The following is an 11139-nucleotide window of genomic DNA, read 5'->3' on the forward strand; positions in this document are numbered from 1 at the left end:
TATATATATATATATATATATATATATATATATATAACATAATTTTTAGCTCGAAACACTTTTTGTCAGACTTTAAAACTTATTTCCTAAAAGAAATGTTTACATAAAAATTTTCTGCGCTACAAGACCTTGTTGCACCTTGAGACTCCAAGATGTTGTACCTTGTGACACCAAATTTTGTATTTTTAGACCTATTTTTTCTAGATAGCTATTTAATCTATTTTTTCTAAACCTGTTATTTTTTTTCTTAAAAAGGTAAAAAATGCAGTTATATTACACGAAAAATTAAAGCTCTCAGTTTAAGCCTAATTTATAAAAAAAATCAGTGCAAAACTGTAAGCATGAGCATACAAATGATAATGTAGGACACATTATTTCTTGATTGAATTTATTGCAATAAAAAATGGGTTTTTAATATCATGTTCATTAGACGTTATATTCCCAATTTGATATCGCAGACATTATTATTTTTTGGAAGATATAAGGAAAAAAAATTAGAGCTTTTTATAAATATTTCAGACATATTAGAAGCGTCATTAAAAGTAACTTGAACAACGAAATTTTTTTTGGCTGTAGGACCATGAAGCTAACTGATTTAAGAACAGAAGGAAAAAGTATTTATTAAACAAAGTACTTTCATCAAAGGGACAAGTTCACTGCTACTACATTAAACTTATTTATATTTAACTAATGAAGCATTTCCTGCATTTAAAGGATTGCAACACATAAATCATGCACAATCTTGTAACAAAAGTTATCTAAAATATTAAAAATATTTAAATAATGAGAATTTTATTATTTAAATCATGCCATGGAACTTGTCCCGAGGTACAATTATCGCATGATTGAAATAAAATCAGAAATAGGGGCACTCTAAATGTACTATTATTACTTATCAATAAGTAAAACATTAAAAAAAAATTCTGTTCTCTATGCAATAAAGTTTAATTGAATTTAAAGTACGAAATATATAATATTAAAAAAAATACTTTCGATTGAGGAAATTTAAATTTATTTCCTAAATTATTCCTGTTTTGTTTAATTCAGTTTTAAAAAGGGAGTTCAAAATAGTGAATGAATTATTTTCTTTCCTGATTACTTGTAATCATTTGGTGTGAAAATACCTTTAGCCTATTAATGATCTACCTTGTGTTATAGCGATCATAATCAGTTAGTGTTGTAAGATAGCATGCAAGCTCTTCTGCAAAATAAATTTTGATTTCTGTTTTGATTAATCTGTTTTGTCACGTATGGGGGAAATCATTCATATCCTTTTATTTTGATTCGAAACATATGTTCATAATTTTTAATGAAAAGCGTAAATTCAAATACCATACAAAGTTTTAATTTAAATTAAAATTATATTATTTAGTGCTTTAGAGAAATTTTAAAAAAATACTGGAAACGTGACATTCGAAGTCGAATGTGCAAGTCGCAATGAAGCAGTTGAATGATTTTTTTTCTATTCTGTTCATTAAATACCAAACCTCAATTGCATTTTTAATCATTTTAGTATAGAATAGTATTATTTTATAACAAGAAAAAAAGAAACTACTCTAAATTCTGCTTCTAAGGCATAGTTTACTTCAAAAACAGGTATTTAAATTCATAAAACCTTCTTTTATCCTTATTCAATTTTGTTTACAAATAACCTCACGTAATTATAACTGCATTCGAAAAAAATGATAATTAAAATTCTTTTTTAATATTAAGAATGAATAAAATAGACACATTTAAAATGCAAGTTACAATCTGCTAAAAAGTTTTAATAAATAGGAATATTATTGAATACTTATAGCTCATTTTTTTAATCAAATGCGATATTAGCAACTGGTTAGAAATAGGCACTTCTCTTAAAGAAAAATCGCCTCGGTATTAGGGATTGAAATAAAATATTTTTTAAAAATCTTAAATTTTTTTTATTAGTTTACGTTTGTATTATTATTCATTTCGTTTTGAGTTTACAGTGGTGAGCAAATATCTCAGGCCAGTGTATTTTTGCTTTTTTCTTGAATGCAATAAAAATATGACGATAATTATTTGTCATTTAAAAAGGCCTTGTGAATTAGCCTTCAAACTTCGAAGCAGCCGTGAAGTTCACACAGTTTTGGATCGACGTGTACCAGCTTGTGTGGGAAGTAAAGGTGGAATGTGCGCAATATTAACTACATTACCATAATCATCCAGTTATTCATGAAATAGTAAATCCTTAACCTACATGGCACCTCTGGCCCACAAACAGCTGTCACGATAATGCTTTACTTTATCAATAAAAAAATAATAATACGATACAGTTATTTAATGCATTTTTGGAAAAGTTATGCATATTTTTTTTTAAGTTATATGCATAAGCAGACATGAGCAGAAAAGAAATCATAAAAAAAATATTTTGGTCTGAGACATTTGCACACCACTGCAAATTATCCATTTTATATGATATGCACATTATATGAATAATATGATATGCACACAATGAACAATTCAATTTTGAATGAGGTCTGTATGATGACCAGATACGTATTATTATTTTCTAAAAAGTATAAGAATGTTTTTAAATTTTTTTGGAGAACAAGGGTAGTAAATTCTCGGGATCATATTAAATGCAGTGCAACAATTAATGTTAAAATCAACTATTGGAAAAGGAGTCTTTTCCAATTATGGAAAAGGAGTCTTTTCCAATACAAAAAAATTATTAAAAGAACAGGAACTTTCTTTCGGGAAAGATACCAATAAGAATATCTATACCATCAGTAAGAATAAGAACAAGATTTTTGAAATGCACAACTGTTTCAATTTAATTCTTTACTATATTTAAGCAACAAAAATATATACATGATTCCAAAGTTTCTTTTATAGAAAAGAAACATACCTTTTTAGGTCGTGGCAAAAAAAAATATGAAAATTTCCTTTTAAAGCATACTAAAAAGAACTTTATTAATGGAGCATATTTCAATGTCGGCATCAACTTTGATTTTGCTTTCACGTTTTTCTAAAGCTTAAAAATCAGAGTCAAACTGTAAACATGATTACATAAAAAAAACAGCAATGTTGGCGAAATTACATATGAATCGCGTTACAAGTGTATTATTAAAAGCCGTCACAAGTTTACCTGACTCTTTCACATTTAAAACTCTTGCACATATGTGCCATCAAAGAATAAGATCTGAAAAACTCCTTCTCTATTTAACATATAACTGAAAAACTCCTTCTCTATTTAACATATAACCAAGTTTCTTTTTACAAACCATTCCTAAAAACATTACTTCAGTACATTTACTCTTGAGGCTACATTTAAATTTTAAAATTAACTTCATTAAAAATCCGTAAAATATGTATAGCTATTTAACTAAAAATACGCATATCTACTATTAAAAAATCAAGGACATGCTTTAATGAATTTATTATATTTTAGTTGCTTAGAACAATGACGCCATTTATGAATATCCTATTTCAAAGTCTGCAAACATGACATTCGTATATGATGGAATTCCCCTTTAGTTTCCATTTATGAATAAGTGTTTAATTAGTTTTCAGTTTAAGTTAGTAAAACTATTTTTTCTATGGTTTCCCAAAGTTTAAACCTTTCTTGTCAGGTTTCTTTTTTCAAATAAGCATATTAATCATGAAAGTGAGGAATTTAGGTGGGTTCTAATTACTTTTAAGCCTTTTATTTAGACTAATCTAACTATTATCTACGCATACAACAAGGAAAATAAATGTATTTGAATTTGCAATACAAATGAATAACTTTACTAAAAAGGTTTAGTTTTGATGCAAATATGTTAGGTCTGAGTGAAAGGGCCGAATCAATACTCTGAAGTGCCTCAGAGAATTTAATAGTGTCAAGATTTTATTGTAATATTAAGTTTTAGAATTTGACAACCCCCCTTTAATAACTTTAAATCAAGAAATTGATCTCAAATAGTTCTAACTTTGAGTGGTTTAAAAGTTGTATTATTTTATGGGAAACTTGAAATATTGACAACTATAATAGTTCCATTTTACTTTCATTAGATCAATCATTTTAATTATGCTGAAGGTTTACCATTACATGTTATATATTAAAAAGTTTAAAAATAGAAACAAGCAGCTTTGCAATTGTGAGTTGCAAGGAATTTTATGGATAAGTCTGTAATATAACTTGCGTTAAATATATAATTATATTTTACATGTGGTTTGTATTTTATCGCACTTATTAATGGCTCTAAATTATAGAAAGATAGTCAGAAAGCTCTTTGAGAAATAAATTTTTTTATTGTTTATAAAAACAGTATAGTTTTAACTTACAAAAAAACAACAAATTTAGAAATGCAAATATATATACTTTCCTAATGATAAGTTATAAAAAATTAAAAATAATTTTCCACATTTAATTTGAAAGGTTTTACACAATATTGTAGCCGAAAAAACTAAAATAATAATGATAAAATCAAAAATAATAAAAACTCTAATTTTTCTAAACATACACAATTGTTGAATTCCATTCCAACTAAAACCAGTCGTGAATTTTTAAAGTTTAAGCAATATCCTTGTATTTGGTATCATTTTAAAGGAAATTTGTTGTAATTTTGGAATTTAAAAGTTATTTTTTTGGAGTTATGCATGATTAAAGTAAAATTTATCATAAGTAGAGAGGCTTTATGACTTTGACTTATTCTACCGAAAAAATTGTCTAATTTAAAGAATAATGAGTTAATAAAAATATTACGATTTTACCTATAGTTTGATTTATATTGTTAAATAAATTGTTCCTGAGTCTAATTATGCAGTTATTACCATTGAAAAAAAAGTTTTCTTATTGTTTTAGTCAAAAATTATCGCAAATATATATTTGTCTCCTCTGTTACAATTATTCTTTTAAGTTTATTATATTCATTAGACAAAAAACCTTTTAACTTTATATTTGGTTTTTGCAATAAAGTCCATTAGCACAATCATGTTATGTTATATTTTCGAAAAAAAAATTACAAATTTAAAAGTTACCGAGAGGACAGACTAAACAGTAACAGAGAGGACAGAACTAATTGTTCCCTCAGTTCCACAAAATTTATAAGTTGACCATTAAAAAAAACTCTAGGAATGCAAACAAGTACTAATGCATCCTGATAAACTAGTTTAAACCAGTTCCTCCACTATTAGAGCACACTTTTTATACAAAGCTGTGCAATTTTTATTTGATAGTGTGCTTAGTTTATAGTTAAAATTTTTTTAAGTGAGTAATGAGTGTGGGGAAAACAGCAGCTGAAAGAATGAGAGAATATAGAACTGGAATGTTGTATATTCTATCAGATAAAAAAAGATATTTGTGAAAAGAAAGATAAAGAATAGGAAACAAAAATTTATGATAACAGAAGTATTTTGGAAAAAAAATTTTAACAGAAAAATAGATAAATTGAAAAAAAAGAAAATGAAGATAAAGGAAAAATAAAAGGGCACTGGTACAAGCAATAGAAATTGAGGAAGGATATTCTCTTTATAATATTCCGTATTGGGGAAAGCTATTAAAAAAGTCAACCGTGCATTACATGTATCTCCAAGAAAAAGTTATACTGTTCTCCACATACTCTGTAACCTTACTACCAAAACAAAGGAAATAGCCTAGTAACAAAGTTTCTGATGAAACAAAAAAGACTCGTAATAAATTTTCACTCATCTGATAAACTATCTTACCAGACTTCTGGGGGAGCTGAGGCATGATTGTCAGAGAAAATGGACAGAAAGTTCACGAAGCCAAATGTGCACCTTGAAGGATGAATATCAAGTATCAAAGCAGATGCAACCAAATATAAAAATTTTCAAATCTAAGTTTGCTGTACTACGACCTATCCATATTTTATGTACAGGTAAAACACTATATTAAATGTGTATGTGCTATTCACGAAAATGTGTATTTACTATTAAAATCCCAGTTGTTTGCCTAATAATTACATAGAATTACTAAATATAACGACTTGAGACAATCGCACAATTGACTTTTTATTATATAACCGTCGTTGAACAGCTGACCTAAATTTAAGTTTACGGCTACCAGTGTTCAACTCCGAAGCCTTGTAATTTTGAATTCAATCCAAAAGATAAGGAAACTCCTCTATCATAACCCCCAGAGGTATTGTTTTGGGAACTTAGAGGACTTTGTGATAAGACATATTTAATGTACACCCTTTAAAACACTGGAATTCTTTTGATGTTTCAATAGATAGTTTTGCAACTGTAAAAGCTCTTGGAAAAAATTGGGTAGTTAATTTTGTTGCCCAAATAACTGAAATCGAGAAAGAAACAAACAATGCATTTTTTGTTTTTCTTTTAAAAAAAGGGTTCTGGTGAAATAAAAACTTTCAAATATAAATACAAAGATGTAGCACGGATTTCAATTGTAGCAGTGCTGGCAACTCCAACTTAAAATAACCGAAGAGTCACTTTTAACAGTGATATTTCTCTTTAACTTTTTGTCAAATTTGCAAGACTGTTACATTTGTAAGACTCTGTTACATTCAATGTCAGATGAATTATTTGGACTTTTAAAAAATGTGTTTGAAATTTTAAAATTCCTATTATAATTTATTTTACTTTGAAATGTGATGTTTAAAAAAAATTACAGATAATATTTAGGATGGTCAAAATCATAGAATTTAGCAAAAATAACGGTACAGGTCAAAAATGTGGGATTTTATTCGTCCCCTCTGTTACAAGTACTTTTAATTAACTTGCAATTTAACTATCAGCCTACTTTATTATTTTATGCCAATTAATTAAACATTTCACCCCAAAGTAGCATATTCTGGTAGAATTTTTGTTTTCAAAAATATTTAATATATTTTTTAGAATAAAATACTCTGTTACGCTTGGAATTCAACAATTGCAATCGTCGCTGGAGATAAATTAATTTTTTGCGCTTCGAAAAATTATAATTTTTATTTTTTAAAAAAGCTATTATAAGCCATTAAGATTTTAAAAAAAGCCATTGACTTAGAAAAATAAGCTTTTTTTTCATAGAAAAATTAATTCAAAATATGAGGTAGTGATGCACGAGAATCATACCCACTGAGAAAAAAAAGTATAGACAAACTACCAGAATATTGTAAAATTCTACTTGTTCTAGCTCTATGGGAACTCTAAAAAACTCGGCAGATTTTACCGAAACAATTTGGTAATGGTTTTGGTAAAATTAACGAAAAAATTTTAATTTATAATATGATAAAATTTGGTAATTTTAGCACGATAGCTTTGATAATGACATAAAACTATTTATTTGGTAACATTTTCTTTTCTGTCTTGTATTTTTTTACTAAATGTCTGGTAATAAAAGTTATAATTTTCAAAACTACAATTACCTATAAACTGTTTATTTAACCTTAGTAATTTTTCCCTGAAAGGAGGAATTACCAAATGAATGGTTTAAATAACGTATATTTTGTTTTTATCTACCAATTCTATGTTTTTTTAAACAGAAATGTCATTATTATACAGTACGGTAAATTTACCAGAATTTTGTTTCCTTTTGCATAAAGCCTAATTTTCAAATGAAAAAATGTTTTGTTCGTGTTGAATCATTTCATCGATGAAATATGTCCAGTTGATGTTTAGCATTACCAGTTTGTTTTGTTTTAACGTACTTAATGTTCCAAAATTTCAGAAAGAAACTGTTTGTCAGTCGTTTATAAGTTCCTTAAAAATCTAATTTTCAAAAATAAGCGATTCCCAAAATTTGCATATTGAAATAAATCTTTATTTAAGTTTACCTCAAAAGGACACTGAATAAAAAATTCAATGCCCCTTTGACTTATCATAATTCATCGACAGACTTATCATTCTCTTTCAAACAAACCATACGTGACAAAACTTAAAATATTCGCATGAAAAAAAACGAATGATGTAAACTGAGTAATCAAGTACTGTGAATCAGTAAACGTAATTCATGTGCTCAGACATGAATTTTACTCAGTTGTTTTGTACTGAATGTTTATTATTATATGAAAAAATTTTTATAACCATTATAAAGATTTTATTCAAACTATGTAAACTATGTATTAGCTTCCATTACACAACATACTATTGTCATTAGTAAGGTAACGTAAATTTCATGGTTGTACGGATCTCATTGACAGCTGTCAATGTCAAGATCAACCCAATGTCAAGATGTAATAGTTCAACATGAACTGTAATATCACTAAATTGTTTTCGATGATAATAGAAAGGGTAAATTTTAATTCCTATTAAGAAAAGGGCATTTAATTTTTTTAATAAATAATATGTGCGCAAATTAGTTCTATTAATTAAATTGGGTATAAAAATACCATAGCTAAAATTTAGGGGTCCTTAAAATAATCTAATCTTCTTCTGCGGTGCTTATAAAAAATGAATTATTTAAAAATCCAGTTTTTGCCTATATTTTTGAATAAAAAATGCAATTTTTTGTTTATTTTTTGTATTCTATTTTTATAAACTATATTTTTTTCTAGTTTAATACTATAGTTCATTTTCTATATTTATATGCTTAGCATTTGCTGCCCATAGAAGTTAATGATTTTGAGTTTAAGAGCCCACTTAAATAATCATCTATAAATGATTAAAGAAATCTTATTTTTATAATTCTGTAATTTTGATTTATATAAAGCAATTTTGTGCGTAAATGTGGACGCATCTGCCTTTATTTCTATTTCATCTGTACGGCAGAAGGAAATACAAGGTTTATTAATTATATAATTAATTTATTAAAGATATAAATTCTATTTGTATTTTAAAAAATCCCCAGAGCGCGACTGTCAACATTTCTAGGCCTTATATTATAGCATATTTCTTGAGCTTATATTATAGCATATTCTATAATTCCATATTTCTTGGGAAAATGTGCCTTTTGGTAAAAAGCACATTTTCCCAAGAAATATGCTCTTCCTCTTGAAAATAACTTCAAGCGAAGTTTATGTTGCAACACTTCTTAGTAACATACATTAACAATTTAAATTTTTAAAACATTTCAACTTTCGTATTCATAAGATAAAGCTATTTCTTGTAGCTTTCAAAAAATTTTTAGTTCAGATAAATTTACTTAATTTTAAAAAAAATGAATTTTATTGAAAGTTACAAAAATTCTAAGTGTTTACTAAGTACTCAAAAATTCTAATTTCTCTATAAAAATACACGTTAAAATACACACACGTTTGGTACACGTTAAAACATGACATTTTACAAATTTTCTCCAGCTATGAAAACGTTCATAAACGTTCACAACGATGTGAATTACTTTTTCACCTTAGTTTGATTCCGGTTCCACAATTATTACAAAGTTATAGTCTACATTAACTCTAATAATAGCTAGAATTGCTTAGTTTGAATGCGTTAGATAGTACAATAATGCAGATATCTTTATGTATTGACAATTTAATATTATTTCTTACCTTCTACTATAATTCTAACAATTTAATATTATTTCTTACCTTCTACTATAATTCTGACAATTTAATATTATTTCTTACATACTTTTAAACCTTAAGATTTTGAATGATTTAAATTTCTCAATACTTTCTTCTTTTTTATAGGTGAGTAACAAGCAGCGTAACTTAATCATGTTTGAAACCACAAGTTGATTTAGTTTCGAACTTACCAGGTAAACAATTTACAGTATTTTTCTTTGTTAAATATCAGCGTATTTTACTGTATTATTAATACAACTAAACCTAAACTTTCAAAATAGTCGTTTAACATATGCAGCTCGTAATTAACAATTCGTTACATATATCGTTTTATTCGTTACATCAAATTGTTTTAGTCATATCGGTATCTCACATATTAAAATCTTTTATATGTACGGCATTCAAACAAGAGCAAAGCATTAATTTTCACATTAATTTTTCTTAACATATTATTTTTTAAGCTCCAGAATAATTTCAGTATAGGTATTCCAGTAAAATAGTATTAACATTGCATACATACTTCGTAGGGACAGCGATGTGGCATTTATTTTTATTAAATACAAAGAAGTTATTATTCAAAGTCAAATGATGTATTTTAAATATTAACAATATATTTAATTTTTTTCAAAATTGTTTAAAACTAGCATTTTAATAATGAAATCATTTTAAACATGCTATTTATTTATTTATTTACTAATTGTAAGTTGAATCTCGTTTTTTTGCTTTCAATTTTTTGTTTTTTATTGAAATGTAAATACAAATAAATAAATATATGATATAAGAAAAATATTACGAGAAATTCACTTGCAGGTAACATTTAAAAAAAATTCTAAGAATATCTAAAATTATATCTATGATCCCATAAATCCTAAAGATCATAAAATTATTTTTTCTTTTATGAAATTTCGCGAATTATAACTGCCAAGTATAAAATAGATATTTTAAGGATTTTCTCGAAAAAAAATAACTTTTTGAAAAACATAATATCCATTCTCCTTTTCTTGCTTAAATTGAAAATATCTCAGATAAGAAGAAAAGAAAAGTTATAAATGAAAAAAAAATGCCTTTTTAAATCCAAACAAGCATTGCATTTAATAAAGTTCAAGATTTTAAAGGAATTGAAATTATCTTATTTCAAAAATATTTAATTAGTTTTTGATTATCAAAATAATTAAAATTGTGGACTTAAGCTTTGATTGTGTGCATAATGTGTTGTAAAACAAAGAAAGTTAAATTCATTCAAAAATTTATATTGTAAGTTTAAGGCTCGATTTATGTTAAATTTTTAGTAATTTTAAAAATTTATTTTAATACCTTTTTTTCTTACGGTATAATTATCGAAAATTTAACTTGCACATAGTTTTTTGCAATTTTTCCCACGTAATAGAAAATATATCTTTCGTTCTTATCTTAAAATAATTCAGAATGCTTTTAAAATATCTTGCAGAAAGTATTTTTGCAGATCAAGCACAAAATAAATATGTTTACAAAATTTCATGCCTCGCTAAGTTTTCCACTGTTTGCATTTTTTCTCAGAATTAATATTCAACATCTGTTACACGCTCTGACAAAATTATCGAAATATTCAAAAAATTTCTCTGATAAAATCAATCTGGGCTTGAAATAGTTACCCCACTTACTATAAGTTCTGATCTAGGTGGATTTGTACAATCCGAGGAGGTAGAACTAGAAAGAGAGAAATAAATTTTAATGAACTAATGGAACACGT

Source organism: Parasteatoda tepidariorum, chromosome X1, assembly GCF_043381705.1.
Source record: "Parasteatoda tepidariorum isolate YZ-2023 chromosome X1, CAS_Ptep_4.0, whole genome shotgun sequence".
NCBI lineage: Eukaryota > Metazoa > Arthropoda > Arachnida > Araneae > Theridiidae > Parasteatoda > Parasteatoda tepidariorum.